The following is a 23,137-nucleotide window of genomic DNA, read 5'->3' as shown; positions in this document are numbered from 1 at the left end:
ACGGAGAAGACAGAGCTCTTAGGGAGGAAGACTCAGCATCACGATCAGGCCATTTCTTCTCAAGATAATTGATAAATTTAATGCAATCTCAAAGGGTCAATATGCTTTTCATAAAAACAAAAACTGGACAACTGATTCTAAAACTTCTGTGAAAAAAACACAAGTAAGAGTCACCACAAATACTGAAAAACCTTTACTGTGAAAAGGTACTAATCCTATTGTGTTTAAATTCCTCCATTACTAAAAACAAGGCAAAGAGACAAACAGGCCACGAGATGAGAAGATAAATCCCAGAATTAGAGCCCATATGTACGGAAATTTAGTATAAGTCCAAAGTGCTTACTCAAGCAGAAATGTGTGGTAGAGAAATGTATGATATTATTATACTCACTCAACCACAGCCACGGTGGGAGACGTCACCAAACCGCTCTCAATATTTCACTTCTCAAATACATAGCAAATAAATTAATAGAAATATGGGATGCAATTAATATGATGTGTAAGCTTATTTTTTGTGACTGTATAGCAGAGGTTTTTGCTGTGACAAGAAATTCATATTGCTTTCCGAAGTCCATGAAACATTTTTTTAAAAAATTGATCATTAAGCCAGAAGGAAGACACAGTATTTCCCCATATGGAGAAATCGTACAGGCTGCATTTTTTTCTGACCTCAATGCAATGAAACTAGAGATTAATTACAAAGAGAATAAGACAAATATCTTCTTACACGTGAAAAATTGCTCTGCTAAATAATTATTTCGTGAGATAGAAAACCAGACTGAGGTTGCAGAATATTTAGAAAATAAGACAATGACAAAACTACACATTAATACTTACGGGATGCAGCTATTCCTGTACTCACAGGATAATTCACAGCTTTAATTGCTTTTGTTATTAAGTGAGCAAGAATGAAAATAAATGAGCTAAGCATCTAATGCAAGAAACTGAAAAAAGAGCAAGATAGAACACAGAAGAAAGAAATTAATAAAGATAATAGCTGTCTTAGTCCATTTTGTGCTGCTGTAATAGAATACCTGAGGCTGGGGAGTTTATAAAGAACAGAGATTTGTTACTATTTCTTACAGTTCTGGAGGCCGGGAAGTCCAAGTTTGAAGGGCTTGTATCTGGTGAGGGCATGCTTACTGGTTACCCATAGCAGAAAGTGGGGTGGCAAGAGACTGTGCGGGTGGGGGAGAGAAAGGGAGCCCAACTCACATGGTAAGTAATCTACTTCTGTGATAACAGCGTTAATCAGTTCAGGATGGCAGAGCCCTCATGACCTAATCACCTCTGAAAGTTTCCACTGCTCAACGGTGCTGCATGGAGACTAAGTTTCCAACACATGAACTTTGAGGAGGACACATTCAAACCACAGCAATAGCTGAAATTAATGATATACAAAATTTAAAAGTGGAGATTATTTAAAATCCAAATGCTGCTTCTTTAGAATCATCTATAGAAAAAACAGTCTTCTGGCAAGATAAATAAAAATGAATGTAAAACAGAAGGCAGTGTTATAGATGAGAAAGCAGTCAAAACCACAATGATATAATTTTCAAATTATGAACAAATGTTAAATAAATAAATTTAAAAATCTCAAAATGAATAATGTTCTAGGAAAATACAAAGTAATAAAACACGATATACAAACAACAACCAAGGCAGAAGTTTAGAAAATAGTTTAAAATCACTTGGCCCAATTGATTTTGTAGAGTATTTTTTTTTAAATGACCAAAGAGGTAATTTCTGAGCATTTTCATCTGTACCAGCGTATAACAGAGCCAGAAAGCTTCCCAATTCATGTTATGGATTTGTGTGGGTTCCTTAGATATTCTGGGTACTAGTGTATTAGTACTCTGTGAAAAACTCGGTTGGGATTTTGATTAGAGTTATATTGGATCCATACATCAATTTGGGAGAACTGTATGATACTGAGTTTATCTAAGTATAAAATGACATATCTTTTTATTTATGTAGAGTGTTTTGAGTCTTTCATCAATCTTTGGAACCGTTTCTGTAAAGTTTCACACACACGTGCACACCCACACACACGCTCTCTCTTATTTCATTGGTTCTGTTTTTCTGGAGAACACTGACTAGTACAACTGGGATTATCTGTTCATTGTCTGGTAGAAGTTGACTATTAGCATCTGGCGTGGTGTGTATTTTGGGGGTGGAAAAGGGGGTAAATAAGTTTCTAAGTTTTCTGAGACAATTTTGGTAAGTTGCACATTCCAAGTTGCACATTCTAGCCATTTAGGACCAGATTTTCGATTTTATTGGCATGAAGATATTTAAAACACTGTGGTGATTGTGAAAATTACCACTTTTGCTGTTTCTTTCCTTCATTAATTCCTGCTATCATTTATTTATGCCCTCTCTTTTTCTTAGCTAGCCTTTGGTTTCTGATGATTTTATCGTTGTTAGGTTTTAAATCCATTTTCTTTCTTTCTTTCTTTTTTTTTTTTAGAGACAGAGTCTCATTTTGTCACCCTCGGTAGAGTGCCATGGCATCACAGCATCACAGCTCACAGCAACCTCCAACTCTTAGGCTTAACTGATTCTCTTGTCTCAGCCTCCAGAGCAGCTGGGACTACAGGTGCCCACCACAACGCCTGGCCATTTTTGGTTGCAGTTTGGCTGGGGCCGGGTTCGAACCTGCCACCCTCGGTATATGGGGCTGGCGCCCTACACACTGAGCCACAGGCGCTGCCCTTTAAATTCATTTTCTGCTCTTTTCTTTATTGTTTCTATCATTTTTCTTTCTTTGAGTTAGTCTGCTGCTCTTTTTCTAATTTCTTGATTGGGTTCATAGCTTATTAACTTTCAGTCTCTCTTCCTGTCCAGTATAAATGTCCTCTGAGCACTACTCGGGGTACGTCCCCTAAGTTTTGATATGTAATATTTGAATTATCCATAATAAGTTATTTACAACTATGCAAAATCATGGAATTTAATTGTTTATATTTTTATTAATTGTAATTTAACTGCATTATGGTCAGAAGAAATGATCTGTATGCTAAAGACTTTGAAATTTGTTGAAATTTGCTTCTCAACCGTGTATCTGTCAATTCTTGCAAACATGTACTTGAAAAGAATAGGTTTTCGGTAATTACTTGTTGCAGGATTCTCTGTTGGTGCTATCGAGCATGTTAATTGTCTTCCTCAAATCTTCTATATCTTCTCCAAATTTTTTTCTCTCTTGATTACTGATCAAGACTATTTAAAATTTTTCATCGTCACAGTGGATTTGTCAATTTTTAAAATAATCTAGTACATTTTTGTTTCACATATTTTATGAGATTGTGGTATTAGAAAATAACAGTTATATATTATAGGTGAGGTGTTTCTTTTGCTATTTATGATACTCTTTGTAGCTAATGATGATTTTTGCCTTAGAGTAGTATTTTTTTCCCCCTTGATATTAATGCAGCCACCCCAACTTTTATTTGGCTAGTATTTGCTTTGGATGATATTCTTTTCAATATTTTCATCCACAAACAACTGAATTTTGATTTTTAAAATTCAGTCTGCACATCTGACTTATTTTTATTTATTTATTTTTTGGAGACAGAGTCTCACTCAATCACCCTGAGGTTGAGTGCCATAGCGTCGTAGCTCACAGCAACCTCAAACTCTTGCCTGGGCTCAAGTGGTTCTCTTGCGTCAGTCTCCTGAGTAGCTGGGACTATAGGCATCTGCCACAACGCTCAGCTATTCTTTTTTTAGAGATGGGGTCTCCCGCTTGCTCAGACTGGTCTTGAAGTCCTGAGCTCAAGCAATCCACCTGCCTCGGCCTCCCAGAGTGCTGGGATTATAGTCGTGAGCCACCATGCCTGGCCTGAACACTTAATTTTTAGATCAGTCAAGTTCAGTTCAGTATTAAGTCTACTGTATCATTATTAGTTTGTACTTTCCTGTGCTTTTTTTTTTTTTTTTTGAGTTAAGGTCTCACTCTGTGCCCAGGGCTAGAGTGCAATGGCATCATCACAGTAACGTCACACTCCTGGGCTCAAGTGATCTTCCTACCTCCGTCTTCTAAGTAGCTGGAACTGTAGGTGCATGCCACGATGCCTGGCTAATTTTACTGTTCTTGTGTAGAGATGGGGTCTTACTTGTGCTCAAGCTGGTCTCAAACTCCTGGCATCAAGTAGTCCTCCCCTCTCAGCCTCCTCATGTGCTAGGATTATAGGCATTAGCCACCGTGTTGGGTTTATCGGGCTTTCTTTTCATTTGCTTCTTTTCTTATCTTCTTTGGGAGTGGTTAAATTTATATTCCACTTCTTCCTGCTACATTCTATTTCTAGTGCTTACCTTGAAAACTTTTTAAATACACCTTTAATTTTAGAATAATTTTAGATTTACAGGAACATCCTGAAGATAGAACAGAGGATTTCATATACCCCACTCAGTTTTCCCATTGATATAGTTCTTTTGTCACAATTAATGAACCAATATAGATCCATTATCATTACCTGAAGTATATATTTTATTCATATTTCCTTAGAATTTACATAATGCTCTTTTCCTGCTCCAGGATCTCATTCAGGAGACTGCATTACATTTATGTCTCCTCAGGCTCCTCTTGGCAGTGACAGTTTCTCCGATTTTTCTTGTTTTTGATGACAGTTTTAAGGCATACTCGTCAGTTTTTGTTTTTGTTTTTTTACCACCCCTCAGTTGGGATTTGTCTGGTGTTTTCCTTTTTTCCATGATCAGACTGAGGTTAGGAGTTTTCAGGAGGAAGACCACAGGGGTCGTGTGTCATTTTTGCGTCCCCCGTGTTAAAGGTCCGTACTATGCACAAGACACGCCTGTTGGTGTCACCTGGATCACCTGTTTGTCCTGTTTCTTCTCTGTGAAGTTACTTTCCCCCCATTTCCCATACTCTGCCTTTTGGAAGGAAGTCACTCGGCACAGCTCACATTTAAGGCGTGGGAAGTTATGCTTCTTCTTACATAAAGAAATTACGCTTCTCTTTAAGGCAGATCGTCTACATCCATGATTTGGAAATCTTCTACATGGGGATTTGTCTCTTCTCTCCCGTTTGCTTATTAATTCAATCATTTGTTCAATATCAGAAGGAATTCATGGGTATTTTATACTTTGAGTCAGAATCCACTACTCCTTCATTTATTTTCTTGCTCAAAATTTTTCAACATGGGGCTTGGGAAGCTTATTCGTCTGGCCCCTGTGTCCCTTCCACACATCCCTGTCCTGTGTGTGGGCGCACAGTCTACACTTTCATAATTTCTGGCCCTACAAGATGCTTCAGGCTCATGTTATATATTTTCTCTCCCAGTACAATAGTCATCATTTCTTTAAGGATCCCTTATTATTTTTGTTGGATAATGGTATAAATTAGAAAGAAAATAGATAAAAAATATGGTATTAAGGCTAATCAATTGTAATGACCCTCACCCTTCAAAACCTTAAGCATCGTAACTCTGAATACCCTCGCTAGGCTCACGTAGTATACTGACACAGTATTTTTGCCCAGTATTATTTTTATCCTTCCAAAATCCATCATTATTATTGATCTGTACAGCCCAAATCTTGTTTAAACATTTCTTTGTTCATCATTGCTCTTGTATCTTATTTTTTGTTTCTGTGTTAAATTTAATTCTACTTGAAATACATCCTTTAGTAGTTCTTTCAGAATCAGTCTGAGAATTATATGTATGTATATTTTTTTCTTATTCTTGAGTGATAGTCTGGCTGTGTAGGATTCTAAGTTGATAGTCATTGGCCCTTATCACATGGTAAACATGATTCCATTGTCTTCTGGCTTATACTGTTGCCAGAAGTCTGCTGTCAGTCTAATTTCCATTCTCTATTGATCTTTCTTTTCTCTCATTATTTTTAAAGAACTTGGCTTTGTTTTCCTACAACTTCATTGTGGAATGTCACGATATGAATTTATTTTCCTTTATTCTTCTCAGGACACATTAGACTTGAGTTGGGAATACTTAAAAAATTTTTTATTATTGCTTCAAGTTGTGATAAAGTACACATAACATAAAATTTGCTATCTTAATTATTTTGAAGTGTACAGTTCTGTGGCATTAAATATAGTTACACTGTTAGGCGACCATCACCACCATTATCTCCAGAATTCTTTTCATCTTGCAAAACTGAGACTCTGTACCTGTTAAACAATAACTTGCATTCCTCCCATCCCTCAGCCTCTGAAAGCTACCATTTAATTTCTGTCTCTATGAATTTGACTACATTTGATACTTCCTATAAATGGAATCATGCAGTAATTGTACTATTGTGACTGTCTTATTTTATTAGCATAATGCCCTCAGGGGTCACCCAGGTTGTAGCATGTGTCAGAATTTCCCTCTTTAAGGCATTAAAAAGCCTTTCCTTTAGGTGGGCATGGTGGCATAAGCCTAAAGTCTCAGCTACAGGGAGGCTGAGGCAGGATTGCTTAAGTCCAAGATTTCAAGGTTGTAGTGAGCTATGATCACTGCACTCCAGCTTGCATGGCAGAGTGAGACCTTGTTTCGGTTAAAAATAATAATACCATTAAATAAATGAAAAGTAAAAGTCTTTCTTTTTAAGACTAAATGATGGTCCATTGTGTATATGCCACAATGGAGACCCTGTTTTCAATTCTTTTGGGTATATCTACAGAAGTGAGATTACTAGATCATACGATAGCTCTATCACTACTGTTTTAAAGAACAGCCATACTATTTTCCAAAGCAGCTAAACCATGTTGCATCTCCCCCGGGGTCCCAGGTTCTGGTTTCTCCACATACCTGTACTTGCCAATGTTAGGGATTTTCTTTTGTTTCTTTTTTTTTTTTCCTTTTTTAAAATTTTTATTAAATCATAGCTGTGTACATTAATATGATCATGGGGCACCATACACTTGGTTCATAGATCGTTTGACACATTTTCATCACACTAGTTAACATAGCTTTCACAGCATTTTCTTAGTTATTTTGCTAAGACCTTTACATTCCACATTTACTAGGATTCACATATACCCTTGTAAGATGCACCGCAGGTGTAATCCCGTTAATCCTTAATAGCCATCTGAATGGGTATAAATGGTTGCTCATTGTGGTTCTGATTTGCATTTCCCTAATGATTAGTGAATTGTGTGTTTATTGGTGAGTTGTAAATATTTTAAATCGATTCTGTCCTGTAGTCCCAGCTACTCGGGAGGCTGAGGCAAGAGAATCGCTTAAGCCCAGGAGTTGGAGGTTGCTGTGAGCTGTGTGAGGCCACGGCACTCTACCGAGGGCCATAAAATGAGACTCTGTCTCTACAAAAAAAAAATAAATAAATAAATAAATCGATTCTGGATACTTCTCAATCATTCTGTCCTCAACTCCCATTCTCTTTATTTCTTCTCTTTCTTTTTAAACCAAAATACAAGATTTTTTTTTTCCACGTCTATCCTTCACAGCACAATCCTCAGGGATATCAGGTCTAGCTTCTCACCTAACCCACACCCAGACCCTCCTCTCCTGTCCCTGTGTGCGCAAAGCTGTCCTGTCACCCCTTGGTGCACAGCTGCAATGACAGCTCATGTGCTTTCCTCTTTGGTTTTCAGTCCTTGCCTTGTTTCTTGCTCCTGGAAATTTTCTCTACTTTTCTGTAAATTCAAGTATTTGTACCATCATATTGAGAATTTGTAGGTGTTTGTAGCAGGAAGATTTGGGGAATGTCTTATCCACATTACTTCTAGAACTAGAAGGCCTTCCAAATCATTTACAAAGCTAAATAAACCTGACAAAAGATTGCACCAAAAAGAAGGCCGCAGGCTAATCTCATTTACAAATACAGATGCAAACATCTTAAATAAAATATTAGCAAATTGAATCTAGCAATATGTTAAATGAATACTCCACAATGACCAGGTAGGGTATATTATTGGGAAGCAAGGACAGTTCTATTTTAGGAACTCTATTAATATAATTCATCATATTAATAGGCCAAAAGGGAAAAACCATGAATGATAAAAAGCCATTTGATAACATTCAGCATCCATTTTGTAGAAAAGCCCCTCTTGGCAAAATAAAAATAAAAGAATTCTTCTTTAGCTTGGTAAGAAAAGCTTACAGAAACATCCCATTCTTGAAGGGGATGGCAGCACCATCTGGGGACCCTCCGAATTTGGAGAGGGTCCTGCTCGGCCCATCTCCTCTGCCCCAACTTGAGATTAAATCCCTATCTTCCTGCTTCTCTGACTCACCTGGGGTAAAACATCCCTCCAGCCTGAGGAGCCATAGCTGTTTTGCTTTTCAGACACACACTGTGCACCCAGGTATTATTTTGGACAATCTGCTCCACTTGCTGAGTTTCTCCAAGCCTCTATTTTCTCATTCATGAAATGAGGCTAAGATTCTCTGTTCCATGGGGCAGCAGGAGTGAAGTCCCTGGCATAGGGCAAGGTTCACAGAAGTTGGTAGCTCAGCACCGCCTGTCTGCCTCTGCTGTCCTTTGCTCCTTCTAACCTTCCCAGCTCTGAGTCCCTGATGCTTTTTCATGCAGGATGCCTCTAGGCCTGGCCAGCTTAGGTTCCCACCAACTACTGAGCCCTCTGGGTGGGACTCCTAAATTAGCATCCAAAGACAGGAGGCAACGGCATGGGGCCTGATGGGGGCTGCTAGCCCAGGGGGTCTCCCAGGGCTTCCTGGCCCAGGGGTGGGTCAGTCAATTCTGGAACTCCAGAGGAGCTCTGGAGTCCGTGAGGCCCATCTGGACAAGTGGTCACTTGGGGGGATGTGTCCACACCTCTGAGGTCCCAGGGTGGGCAGACCCCGGCTTGAAAAAGAGAAGTCCATGTTCCTCTGCGTGTGCCATCTTTCTGCCAACTTTTTCCTTCCGAGTTCCTCCCTCAGGGCAGAGTCTGAGGTCATGGCCTCACGGCTTCTCAGATAAAGATCAAAGCCAGACTGGGGCCTCTAGGCTCCACCCTTGGGTCCTTGCTAACTGCACCCCTTCTGTCACACTGGGCCCCTGAGCTCTAGGTTCTGCTTTCATCACCACCGCAAACTTCCCTCCTACCTCTCTACCTCCACACATCCACCCACACTGGCCTCCTCTTCTCTGTCTCCCTGGCTCATGAGCTGGCATCTAGACTGTTCCTGCCAGAACACCACACAGATGTCCTGTATCAGTCAGTGTATTGACCACACCTTTTATTTCAAATATTTTGGAGCCTTGCTGCCAACAGAGGGACTTCCCCTTCCAGGGGAGGGGTTAACTCATTCTTAGCAATAGTCAACAACTGGCCCCAAACTAGCACCTTCCAAATGCAAACTCACCCTTCCAGAGCCCAGATACCCAACCACTCCCCTAGGCTCTGACCCTCCTGCAGGGTCAGGTTCCAAACAACTAGTGTGTCCTAAGCCTGCTTACCCTCTCTGTGGAGACCTCTATGCTCTTGCCCAGGCTTTTCCTTGTCCCTTGGGCTCCCTACTGAGCCTGGTGCTTCCTGGTATGATCTCTTCTGTTATTATGTGGCCTCCTGTGGCATGGCATGGCCTCCCGTCACATGGCATGCCCTTCACCCCTTGGGATATGTGAGTATTACAGTCTTTTCAATGCTAATCCTATTCTGGTCTGCTGGGCACCACATCAGAATGATAACAAAACCTACATTTGAAACAGCCAGTAAAGGCTCAGTTATGCTGAAGTAACAAGCAGGCCTCCTAAGTGACTCTCTAGGACAAAGTCCCCCATGCTGTGGCTCAGGGATCCAGGCTGCAGGAGGCTCCACTTGGCTGATCCAGGCTGCACCTTTGGGAACGTCTCCCAGGGCACCATGGAGAGTAAGGAAGTGCTGGAGGGCGTAAGGCCAGCACTTTGATGTCTTGCCCAGAAGTAGCACATACCACCTACATTCACGGCCCACTGGGGCAGGACAACACACGTGGGCCCACCTGACAGCAAGGGGCCAGGGAGGTGGAACCCTCCAGAGAGCTCAGAAGGGGAGGGTGGGAGATGGGTGCACACCAGGCATCTCTGCCTCATCCTCACATCAGGAAAAGAAATACTTCTTCTCTCACGACCTCCGGGAGACTGCTCTGGCTGGGATGGACCCAGTGGGGGCTGGAGCAGGAAAGGCGCATTTGTCCAAGGAAGCCCTTATTTTATCATCTCCTCAGACAAAGCAGACCAGCTTAAAGGTGCCTTCCTCTACAACTTAAAAAAATTAAAAATTTAAAGTGAGAGAGAGAGAGACAAACAACTCCAATCCCAACCGGGCAGAGACACAAATAGCGACTTTTAATTATATAATCTGCTTTTGATGAATTTATTTCTGACAGTTTTATAGGTTGACGAGAGAGTGCATTTTAGATGCAAAAAAACCCATTATTCATTCTGGGCTCTTTGAGCATAAAAATTGTCAAATGATTTTAATACAGTTTTAAGTTTTATGTTTATTGTCAAGGAAAAAAAAGTCCACAGCAATTACCGAGTCACATGCCCCTTAAATCTTTATGTTTCTGACAGCAAGAACAATAAAATATGTTTTTGCCCAAACCTTTTACCGCTGAGATTGACGTGGCTTCAGCGACAGCCGCTTTTCTTCCATCTGAGAGCCATGTGTGAGAAAGGGACTTGGAGCCACTTCCTGGCGGGGGTGGGGGGGGTGGGGTCCACAGACGTTCCTTGGCAGAAATGTCCAGGCCCTGAGGTCTGGGCCTCAGAGGGAGCTGGGGTGAAACCAGATGGGGCACATCTGTGTTTTCACATGGTCTTTGGGGCACCTTGTTGATCTGCAGGGGACTCACACCTTGCCTGGTGGGAATCACTGGCCATGGGTGATCCTCCAATCAGAGGACCATCCCAAAGACAGCTCACCGGTCAGGAAGGCTACAGTCAGGACCCGCTGTCTCGGTTTGGGCTCTTGCACCAGCAGGACCTGAAAGAAGGATTTCAGAGCAAGCAGCCCCCTGGGGGAAAAATGCCAAGTGACAGCAGCAGAGTGGGGAAGGGTGATGGGGAAGGCCTGACACCGATGGAGGATGAGCTGCCAAGCAGATCACCATCATGGACAACTGGAGCAGAGTCTGCCACGGAGCTTCAGGGGACGCTGGAGACCCTCACCATGCATGGCTGGTTCAAGGGTCTCAGGGGTGCCTGACCTCTTCAGACCTTGGCTTGCTGGGCCGAGTGTGCTTTCACGGGCAGAAGGAAAGGCCCGGTGAGGACTGCGGGTGCGGTAGGCTGCCGTCAGCATGGAGACATGAGGGCTTCGGGCACAGGGAGGCGGCCCTGCTGCCCCTGCTTGCAGGTCTGCCCGCTGTTAGCCCATCAGAAAGACAGCCAGTACTCTGGAAGCCCCCATCCAGGCAGGCACTGCATCTGAAGGACTGCCATGGGCAGGTAGCCCAGGTGTGGCCGCCTTTCATTCTCCAGCACCAGTGCCCGCGTGTTCCTTCTCTGCTTTGTGCCCCACGCCGCCCAGACCGCAGACCTCAGCATCTCTCCGCGGACCCCCAGACACAAGCTCAAGCCAACGTTTCCCGAGGATCTTCAGCAGAGGGGGTGCTCCACGGCACACTGCAAGGCCTTCAGCTCTTCCTCTGCCCCAGGATTCTGTGCTCCCCTCCCTGTCCTGGCGGCCAGTATGGTGGGCTTGTCTCCCCCGATCCCTCCCACCATCAACTTCCAGTTTCTCAGCCAGTCTAGGAGATAGAGCAATTCAGCTCTGCCCAGTTTCTCTCCCCAACCTTGTTCTCATACTCAACGTGTGTTCCAAGAAGCCTAGGGCCCTCTGGCCAGCAGGGCTCAATTTAGCAAGATGATTTTTTGGAATGTCTCTGCCACTCCAAGTGGCTTGTCAAGATGATTCTATTTGATGCAGAGTGTTCAAGGGAGAAGGGCTGGGCCCCCAGGGCCGTGGTGGTGTTGGTCAGGCATTCCCTTCTCTACCACCTGGGTGAAACGTAGGCTGAGGGGTGCTGAGCCAAGGGGCTGTGAAGGGGCGCTGTGGCCGGGGCTTGGAAAGTAGGGCAAGTCAGCAGGGCCTGGTCTCCAGCACGGGGTTTAAATCTTTAGGGTTGAAGGCTGTGGCTGACCTGAGGTCCAGATCCAAGAGGGTCTCTGGGTGGACACAGGCCAGAATGCAAGCTCCACAGGCCTGTAGTCTGCGTGGAGTTAGGAGTGGAGCTGGTCCAGGGTACTGTCCTATTCTCATGGGAGACTCAGCCTGGCCTCCTGTTGAGTGAGGGCACCAGTGGGGCTGAGGTGTGAAGGCTGCAAGGAGAGCCCCACATATCCTAAGAGCCCTCCCTGGGGGCAGGGTTGGGAGCAGTCTCTTAACAGACTCATGGCCGGGCAGTTCTGGTTAGACAGTGACCCCACAGTGAGCGGGAGCAAGGCTGCTAAGGGCCTTTGCCAAAGCTCTTTCTTCTGCCTGGAAAACTCTAAGGCAACCCCTCAACTGGCGCTTTCTCATCCTTTAGGACTCAGCATGGAAGTCACTTCTTCTTCAGGGAAGCCTGCTGGATGGCTCAGGTCCCAGTGCCACATGCTTCCCAGTAGTACTTATTCCATCTTGTTACATTTTCGGTAAGAATAATTACAATTTGTTGCTTTTTATTTTTATATTTCTCTTTTCCTCTAGGCTTGTGTTTTTTCAACCTTTTTTATCTCACGGCACACTTGAACCCACAGTTAACTTCCATGGCACACTTACATTATGTTGATCAAAAAAAAAAAAAAAAGAGTAAAAAAAAAAAAGGATACACTTAATGGGCTTTGAACTTCTTTAAAAATTAATTTAATTGATGATCTTTAAAAATTTTCACAGCACACCTAAGATGCCATGGCACACCAGTTGAAAATCACTGCTCAGGTTCTAAAATTTAGAGTATGGGGTGAAGGTCATGGTCTGTTTTGCTCACTATTCCATCCAAAAGACTGTATGGTGTTCAGTAGACAGCAATCTTATTTAGTTTTGAATGGATAATGGATGGATGGAGGTAGGTGGGAGGGTGGGACAGGCTTCACAAACCCATTTCCCTTCCCTCCTGCATTCCCAGTGTCCCTCGCCAGCAGAGATGGCCAGGAGACTAAGTCTGCCATGGGATGGGAGTGACTGGAAGTGAGGTACTCCGGGACGGATCCATGCAGCCTTTAGCACAGAACTGTGAGGTCACAGGGGGCAGCAGAGCCACAGGTGGGAGATGTGGGGGTCTCTGTGGAGCCAAATACCCCAGCCCCCTCATGTTGGACTCTACCCCTTTACCCAAGTGGCAAGTATGCCTCTGTTGGGTTGCCTACTGTGGCTCGGGAGTCCATTTGTTACAGCATCAAGCGTCACCTTCCCCAGCTAACACAGCCCCCTGACCGACACTGCAAAGCGCCAAGTCTGATCATGTCTCTGTTTTGCTGTCTGTATGGTTGCCACCTCAGTCAGAATGCACTGGGAGTGTCAGGGAAAGAGGGAGCGGGTGGAATTTTCAATCATCTGTCCCTTATACTGTGGGAGTGACGTGAGGCTATGGAGCAGCAGAGACAGTTGTGTGTTCAAATCCTGGCTCCATCTGTGACCTCTGGACGGTCGCTTGTCATTTCAGATAATAATGCCTGTATCGAGGAGATATGTAAACACTCAAAGAGCTCAAACGTGAAGCACTTAGCGCACGCCTGGCACCCGGGAAGCACTCCATAAAAGGGAGTTATCATCGTAATTATTATTTTTCTCAGGTCTTAGCGTCTCAGTTGCAGGAAGCCCTGTATGGAAACCCTTTTGTCTCATTCCATTTCCAAGCCAGACGGCCCCATTTTTCTCCCAGTTTCCACGGTTCTTCAGCTGCCCTGGTGCCTATTACACAAACCCCAATGCATCTTTGAAGTTAGCAGCTAATTATGTTCCAGGAAGTTATAGATCTGGAGTTTTCCGTGTGCCAGAGGCAATTGCCTGCTTGGCTGGCAGAGCAGCCTTCCAAGGCCTGATTGAGGTTGTAATTGGGAGCCCTCTCCCCTGGCCCCGGGGGCCTTCCAGGGCCATACCCTCTGGGCCTTGGGGAGTCAGACACCCCCTTCCCCTCCTTCCTCCACTTTTGTGGGCCCTGGGCCTCCCTCTGTAGACCCTCCTCCCCCCCCCCAACACACACACACACAGCCTGGTGGAAGTCTCAGGCTGTCTCTTCTGGGTAGGGAGGTAAGGGCAGCACAAGGGAGCCCAGGAGAAATGTCCCTCCCTCTTGATAAAGCCATATTATAAGTGGTAGTTTTAGCTGCTGAAAGACTGAGCGACTTGTGTCCATGTAATGCCTAGGGGATTGCCCTCACTGCCCAGCCCACTGTCTCCCTGAACTGCCTCTTTACCCCTCACCTTCTCATCCCTGTTTCCCTGCTGCAGCCAAACAAACACCCCTCCCAGGACTCCTGTCCCTCCATCCTGGGCTCTCTCCAGGGGATCCAGTTTCTCCCTCCTAAGGCAGCATCCTCACCCCTGGGCTGGGACTACAGTAAGGGGAGTGAGCTGTCTAAGGTGCAAAATGTAAGCAGGCTCTCACCCTTTGGTGCTGACCGAGCACCTGCACACTCCTGCGGGTTAACGCCTCCGTAAATTAGGTGCCTCACTGGCTTTGCCCCACTCTGGCACTTGCCCCAGAGACCCCCTTCCTCATCTCTGGGAGAGGAGCAGAAAGCTCCCATCTCCTTCCTCTGCCAACTTCAGCTGAACCATGGGCTTTGTGAGGGTTGGAACCAGGGCCGTCTTGTTCATTTTACTCCCCATCCTTAGCACATGGCCTGGCATGTGTGTGTGCTCAGCAGCACCGAGATGAAACTGAGCCAGAGCTGATATCAGTGAAGCACTGGGCTGGACTCTGAGCCTGCAGTCAGTGCACTGTTAACCGACTTAATCTGATGACCTCCATTGACAATTTCATAAGGGCAGCATCAGGTTGAGTCTGTGAGGCTGGTTCACGGGACAAAGATCAGGGTGTTTTAAGTGGATCCAAATTCAATATGTGTCTAAAGTGTGATGCACCTTGAGAAGATAGCCGTCTCATCTCTAATACAAGCCAGATGCTGCCCTGGCCATCCCCACATCATCACCCCATTTCTCAATAGTCATTTCTGCTGCATGAGTGACCACTCATACTTGCTTTGGCATTGAACCTTGTTTATTTGGTCTGAAATATCTGAACAGTTTTTGAAACTCCCAGCATGATTTTGCATAACATTGGGAAAGCCATAGTACTAAGCAATCCCACCTATGTTAGATCATTTAACGCCTGGTCTCAGGCTTTCCTTTTTTTTTTTTTTTTGTGGTTTTTGGCCGGGGCTGGGTTTGAACCCACCACCTCCAGCATATGGGACCAGCACCCTACTCCTTGAGCCACAGGCACCGCCCAGGCTTTCCTAACAGAAATATGGAATCTCAAATAAAGGAGGTGATAGGCCCCATAATTTCTGAACTAGTGTCTCCTCATCAGGGAGTATCACTTTAAGAAATAGCTTGACAATTCTCAGTGAGCTCAGAGCTGCCCAGATGCAAAGGTAATTAGGATCACAGATGAAGGCTATGGAGATTTTGCACATGGATGAGAGTTGCTGCCTTCAATTATATGATTTAACTTATTTCATGGAGGGTTAAACTTAACAGTGGGAGGTAACTCCTCAGTCCTGGCTTGGCCTAGGTGGGGACCTTCCAGTGAAACCCATCCAGCTGCCGAGTGGGCTTCTGCCTGGGTAGTGAGCTCCCTTCACCAAAAGTGAGCAAATCACAATGGGATATCCTTGCTGCAGAAACAACTATGTGAAAGGGATAAGCTTCTAAATTCTTTTAGATGTAAGCCACAAACATTTCAGCCATCCATCTATCCATTCACCCACCCACCCAAGCATCCATCCACCAATCCACTTACTTCTCAACCCATCTTTCCATCTACCCATCCCTCCACTCATTTATCTATCCATCCCTCCACTCATTTATCTATCCATCCATCCACTCATCCAACCATCGACCTACTTACCCATCCATCCATCCATCCATGTATCCATTTATCCATCCACCCACCCACCCAACCACCCTTCCATCCCTCCACCCACCTATCCACCCACCCATCCACTCATCCACCTACCCATCCATCCACCCATCTACTTATCTGACCATCTACTCACACATCCATCCATCCATTCATCCACCTACTCATCCATCTACTTATCCATCTATTCATCCATCTACCCATACATCCATCTACCCACACATCCATCTGTCCATCCATCCATTCATCCATCCATCCGTCCGTCCACCCATCCATCCATCCACTCATACCCACCCACCCCCAGCATGCCCCAGCTGTATTCACGACACTATGTTGAGCAGTGGTGAGAACTACAGCCATGGTTTCTGCCCTTGTCAAACTTCCATTCTAAGGGAAGAAAAATAATAGAAGCTGATGGGCCTTCCAACAAGAGAAGGGCCAACTTCCAGAAGTTTCAATCTGGATTATTTTGTGGCTTTGAGCTTAAATGTTGGCTCAGAGATTTGCTAGTCCCTTGTGGGGGATCCAGTTCTCTAATAAAAATGTCAAACAGGATAAATTGCAACCCGCTTTCCCTACCCCACTGCAACTGGACCATGGACACCCTGAGGTCCCCTTAGGAACTCTGACATCTTGCACAGTGCTTGGCACAGAGGAGGAACCTGGGAAAGGTTAGATGGCTAAAGAGGTGGAAAAGAGGATGGATGGCTAGATGGTTGGATCAGCTGATAGATGAACTACATGCCCAAAGCCGGAAGCCTGTCATGGTTGTGATGAACTGGAAACTGGTGTCCAGAATCCCCCTCCATCCCTGACCAGGTGTAGGGCACCTCCAAGGTGCCACAGCCTGTGGATCCCAGAGCCTTGGCCAATCTCCCCTTCCTGGTGTCCACTAGCCATGACCCAGGAAGGGTCCATCAGGAGAGCTCGGACAGAGCCCACTGTGCTGCCACCTCCTCACTGAGCTGAGTCTCCAATTCCCTCTAACGAAGTCCGCCTGTCCTTTTCTAATGGAAGGATTGATCTCCTTGATAGAGAAGTTGGAATCAATAGAGGAGTTGATTAGTCGTCCGCCATCTGTTACCAGGGAGATGGTCATGGAAAGGGCACAGGCCCGGAGTCAGGCAGGCTGGAGTGTGTTCTCCCTTACTCCAATCATGTCTTCTCTCTGGCCCTCAGTGTTCTCACCTGGAAAATGGGGGATAATCCTGCTGGGTTTGCTTTGAGAGTTCATGAATGCCTGGCACGGTACCAGAAGAACAAGGAAGGTAGATACGGCAAAGGCTAGTGGATCCTGGCTGAGGTGCATCAGTTTGCTTTGGCCAAGAGCTTCCAGTCTCCCAGGATGGCAGGGAAGGGACCCATGACATTCTGCCTGATGGTGTCGGGGTCCTAGCTAGGGTTTAGAGGCTCTATAAGTCTGCTTGGCAGGGAGGAGAGCCCTCATTCTGCACGCCCTGCCCTGGGGCTCCCCTCCACCTGCTGGAGGAAATGAGACTGGGGACTTTGGGGCCCTAGGAATACCCCAGACAGCCCTGAGCCTTGGGGTGCAAACTCCCTACCCCCAGGCTACAGAAGTGAGGTGTGGTGTCACCAGGCTTTGCAGAAATGAGGAGGTTCCTGGGAGAATCTGCCCCCTCCTGGGAACTTTATAAAAGACTTTCTTGTTTATTATAAAATAAATTCATTACTTTTCTCTGATTATAAAGCTAGATCAGACTTAGCAAATGCAAAAAAGAACAGGAAGAAACGAAAAATCTTCCTTAATGCTATCACCTGGGGATAACACCATTAACCTGTATCCTTCTTTTCTTTTTTTCTTATTAATAATATCAAAAACTATCACTATCATTTCTTTCTTGCCTATCTGGGGATTGCACATACCTCACCTTGCAGTGGCCTCTGACGTAGGGGCTCTTTTGCTAATGAGAAAGTGAAGGATCAGAGGGGTGAAGTATCTTGCCGAAGGTCCCTCCGCCTGAGAGAGGCAAATGAATTATTCATTCAGCAAACATGAGTGAGGGGAAGACTGAAAAAATATCTGCCCTCCTGGGGTTCACACTCAGGTGGTGCTGCCCAGATCCTTCAGCCCAGCCCCAGTGCTCTTTGTCCCCACCACCCGATATCCTACTGGTCTTCCAGGTGTGGGCAAAGTGAGGGTTCACATCCTCTTGTGTGGATCCCCTGCTGGGCCACCCAGTATCCTCAGCAACAGGGTTGGTTTTGAGGGCACAGAGCAGCCTGTGAGGTGACTGGGTCTCAGGTCTTGCCCTGCAGTCACCCGGCATACAGGGGCACAGGAGTCCATTCCAAGGTCCCTCTGGGCAGTGGCTGCTGTGCAACCAGGCCCTCTGAGATTGGCTGGAGCTCTGGGAGGCTGTGATGGACCTGTCATCCCCAGTGCATGACCCACCCCAGGTCTCAGCACTCCTCACATTCTGTGGGCCCAGTTGCCGAATAAGGAAAGATGCTCAGAGAAATGCTGTCCCTTGCTTAAGGTCACACAGCAGTGGAGGCCAGAGTCACCCAGGCCTTTCTGAGTCATCGGTCTGTCCTTGACCTTCTGTTGGCAGCTAGGTCAGGCCTTCTCTCCACCCTCAGCTGTAGGCGGCCCACAGTCTGGGGCTGTCTGGTGGGGAATAGGCCATACCAGGCCCAAAGCCATGGCGGGGCAGCTGGCAAGTGGTGGGGTGGCTGTAGGGTGGCTCTGGGGCCTCCCTGCCCTGTGTGCTACTGGACACATGGGGCCTCTGCTTCCTCCTGTGTGTGTCTGGGCTGGATGGTCCTCCCCTGCCACAGGTCACCGATGTCACCCACTCACAGCCATACACTGACGTAGTCACAACCCCTCATACACACACACACCCTTGTGAACACACACAGTCCTCCCATCCGCTCACGCCCCCACGCTCCGGTGCACGCGTGTGCACACGCACACTTCCCTGGGCGAGCGCCTCATCCCTCTGTTTCTCTGTGTATCTGCCACCCTGTCTCATTCCCTTTCCCTCTGAGGCTCCTTCGCCCTCTTCCCCCCCGGGCGTCTCTGTCTCTCTATGTCTTTCTCTCTTCCTGCCACATCCCTTTCTTCCTTCTCCCCCTCCCACCCCAGCCTGAGACAGCGGCTTTCTTTCCTGACCCCAGTCCCGGTCCCCTGTGTCCTCTGGGCGTGGAGAGGCAGGCTGGCCAGGTGCGGCCAGGCCGGGTGGCACCCACGCCAGCCCCTCCTCACACTCGGCAAGGTGGCTCTCTCCCCTCTGCCTGGCGTGGGTGCCGGTGATTTCATCTGCCTTTGGATATGAAGCTCAAATTGCACATCAAAAAGGATAATGCATCTTTAAGCTGTTACAACGACTTCTCAATTTTTCATTTCCTGTCAGGGTGGGAGCTGCAGGAGGCAGGGGCGGCCGCTGAGCCTGTCTCCTGCCAGCGAAGTGTCTGCCTGGATTTGAGCAGTAGGAAACCCAGGGGTGATAAATCGCTATTTCTAAGTAAATTTCATGCATTTGCCCTTTGGTTAAAGTTTCCCCTCTCAGCACTTTCCCTGTGCACACAGCCCGACTAATAAGGCGCCGTGCAAGCTCTCTCCGCTGTGACAACTGATTGCACTTTGAAGTAATAATGGCTGATTTAATAATTGGTATAATTTTTCACTAGTACCTGAATGTCATCGACGCACAAAATAAGCTACCTGGACCCACGGCTGCAGCACTTTCCCTTCTTGGGGAAATCAATAATGCATTAAACCCCCAGCCCAGGACCCCAAGAGGCCAGGCCCTGGGGGAGACTATTCTGGGGGGAGGTTTAGGGTCACCCCGTGGAGACTCGAGGGCAGGAAAGCTGGACAGAGAACTCTGGGTGTGTTGAGTCCCCAAGCCCAGCCAGACTGGCAGGGCAGAGACAGAGAGCCGCGAGCCCCCCACGACCCTGCCCACCCTCCAGGTCTCTCCTCAGTAGCTTCCACCTCCACTGAAGCCCCTTTTGAGGGTTGCAAAGACAAAACCACCTTCCCCAGCGTCAGCCGCCATGAGCACAAACCACATGCCGTGTCTGCACACACACCCGGGAACTGAGGTCACCTGCGTCATTCTGAGTCAGGAACTGTTGGGGACAAAGTGGTGAGCAGGAACAACGTGTTACATCTTCTTAGACCATGTGTGAGCAAATGTACGTGCACACATGTACACACACATTCGTGTGTCTAGTTGTGTTTATATGCTGGTATAAATGTGTTGTGTGTGAAGATTAGGATGTGTGTAGCTGCCCTTCACTCTGCCTGGTGCAACCTTAGGCTACAACTGAGGCCTCCTTCTCTGCGCCGGCCTGGGCATGTGCCTCAGGGAATCAGCCTTGCCAGGGTCCAGACCCCTGCTGCCTGCTTCCAGCTCCCTGGGCTCCGCCTTTTGCACCCTCCTGCCCAGCCCCTGCCTGTGTCACCTGCCTGGGCCGAACACCCCTCTGTGCAAAGGACACAAACTCTGAAGTCACATCTGGATCCTGTCCTTGGAAGAGTCAGATACTCATCTCTCCGAGCCCATTTTCCCATATGAAAAGAGGGCACGAGAATCCTGGACTCACAGATCCTGCGAGGACATGGGGGCAGGGTTGTGGAGGCAGCCCACACCTGTACATAGCAGGTCTCCAAAACATTAGCTCCTGACTAGTTTCTCGAGGATGGGGAATGTGATTTATTCAGGGCTGGAGGTCTAGTGACGAGGACTGGCCACAGGACACAGTAAGCACACAGTGAGTATCTGATGAATAACACATGCTTGGTTCTCTTGCCAAATAGCCCGAGATCTTTGGCCTTGTCTACTTTGGGATGAAGGGGCCAGGGCTATCTCCCACTCACTATGTGGTTTCCCAGAGTTTGGCAGGAACCAGGGAGGTTCCCTGGGCCAGGTGGGTGGGTGAATCCTTGTCCTGGCCAGAGCTGGAACCCAAGGATGCCTGGATGTCCACCTCCCCCAGCCCTCTCCCTTCCCGCTGCTACTGTCTGGCTGTGAACCGGGAAATCGATTTCAACTTCATCTCATCTCAAGATCAAACATCTTAAGTGAGATTATTCACGTTCCTCCATTGTTTCTAACTCATTTCCTATTTTCCAGTTGAAAAACTCTGCCAGAAGCATTCTGTGGCAGAGATTAAAACAATTTCGGAAGCAGGCACCCAATTCTTTTCTTTGGATGGTAAGCAAATTGGATGTCTGTGAGGAGCAGGCAAATTTTATTATGAACACATAGTTTGCTACTTAACTATCCTTAAGGCCCCGGGTGCTGTGAGTCCTCAGCAGGAGGGCTCTAGAGGGGGCAAGATGAAGGGCTGGGAGGGGGTGGGAGGCGTCAGACCCCCGCTGGGCACCCCACTTTCCCCTGAACAAAGCCAATTGTCAATATCTCCTCCTTGGCCCACTCTTGGTAAAGGGAGGGAACCCAGTGTGCTGGGACCCTCCGGGCCCCTGGCATGATGCTGGGCCCTTTAAATGTTTGATTTCTTTGAATCATCACAAAACTCTTAGAGGAGGAATCACTTTCAACATTTTTTAGATGAGGAAACTGAGACTCAGGGAGGGGAAGAAACTGGCCCAAGCTCCTGCAGCAGGTGGTTAGCAAGTTGGAATTAGAGTCTGGTTCTTGTGTCCTTAATCATCACTATGGCAAACTGATTGCAAAGATGGGTGCAATTCTTCGCCTCTGCCTGTATTCCCAGGATGGAGGGTCTCATTCCCTGACCCTGGATTCTGGGCTGGCTTTGGGCCATCAAATGCTATGGGCAGGGCCACGTGCTTGCACGTTTTTGTGTGAACGAACTCAGGTTGGCTGGTGGAGGAGGCCAGGCTGCTAGAGAAGAGCCTGGTTGTCCCAGCTGGGGACATCCTAGATCAGCCTACACCCAGCCAACCCCTAAACGTGTGAGAGAATGAAGTTAAGGGAAGCGGCACTGCCCAGCCAACCCCAGCTGACCGTGAATATGTGTGGCTCCCGCTGAAACCAGGGGAACTGCGCAGCTGACCCCTAGAAATGGGAAGAAAGATAAAAGGGCTTGTTTTAAGTGACTGTAAGCAGAGTTTTGGGGTGTTTTCTTACACAACAGCTGCCTACTTGGTGCCTGTCCTGGAGCAACTTGATGTGGGGGGACCAGGTTGCTGCTCTCACCAGTGCTTATGAAACAACCAAGGTACAAGCATATCACCCGTATCATCCTCCAGCTCCTTCACACTGTTACTGTCCTTACACTTGTCAGTCTTTCCCATTATACCCCTTAGCACCAATGACGAGGCCATTTAATGAGCACCTACTATGTTCTGGGTCCCATGTGTGGGACTTTGCACATCTTATTATGTCCTTGTCACAGTCCTACGAGGTGGGAGTATTGCTTCCCATTTTATAGATCAAGAAACTGAGGCTCAGAGAAGCTACATCATGTGTCCCATAGACAGTGGTAGAGGTGGCATTAAGCCAGGATTGCACTTCTATCTGCCCCTCCATTAGCTGAAAACCTCTGCCCAGGGTCTGGTGTCTTTTCTGACCCTGGGAGAGGGTCACAGTGGCTCCCGTCTGGAACCTTCTCAAAGGCAGCATTCTCAGACCCTCCGTGTGCCAAAGGCATGGACTGGAGCCCCCAGGCTGACCAGGGGGCACATCCTGGTCTTTGTGGGTGGTGGTGTCCCACACTGAAAGGCAGTTGGGAGCACTGGGTTCTGATCATACCACATCTTCAGGACAATCTCTTCCCTTCTCTGGGTCTCAGCTTCCAAGTCCACACCCTGGGCCAAGAACCACTAATGGGCAGCCCCACCTGGGCACGTCAGAAGAAGTAGGGTCTCTGCCCTCCAGGGATCAGAGCCTGGCTGGGGGAGGGCAGCAAAGCAGACAGGGATGAAGCCCCGGCTGCCGGGGAGGTGGGGTGACTTCATCTCCAGGCTCGGCTCTTCCCAGGCGGTTCCCTTAGCAACAGGGCCTTGCTTTGACAGGCGCCTTCGCAGACAGTCTGCTCTCTGGGAGGCTCCCTGCACCACCCTATCCTCTCTTCAGGTGGAGATCTTTGCAGGGGTTTGAAGCGAGGCCCAGAGCAGTCTCTTTCTGACCCTGGGGGAGTCCAGCTGCCCCCAGACCCTGGGGCCTTTCTGGGCTGTTCACCAGTGTCCCACTGACGGGGCC

The sequence above is a fragment of the Nycticebus coucang genome, chromosome 2, assembly GCF_027406575.1.
Source record: "Nycticebus coucang isolate mNycCou1 chromosome 2, mNycCou1.pri, whole genome shotgun sequence".
In the NCBI taxonomy this organism is placed as follows: Eukaryota; Metazoa; Chordata; class Mammalia; order Primates; family Lorisidae; genus Nycticebus; species Nycticebus coucang.
This window is presented reverse-complemented; position numbering follows the sequence as displayed.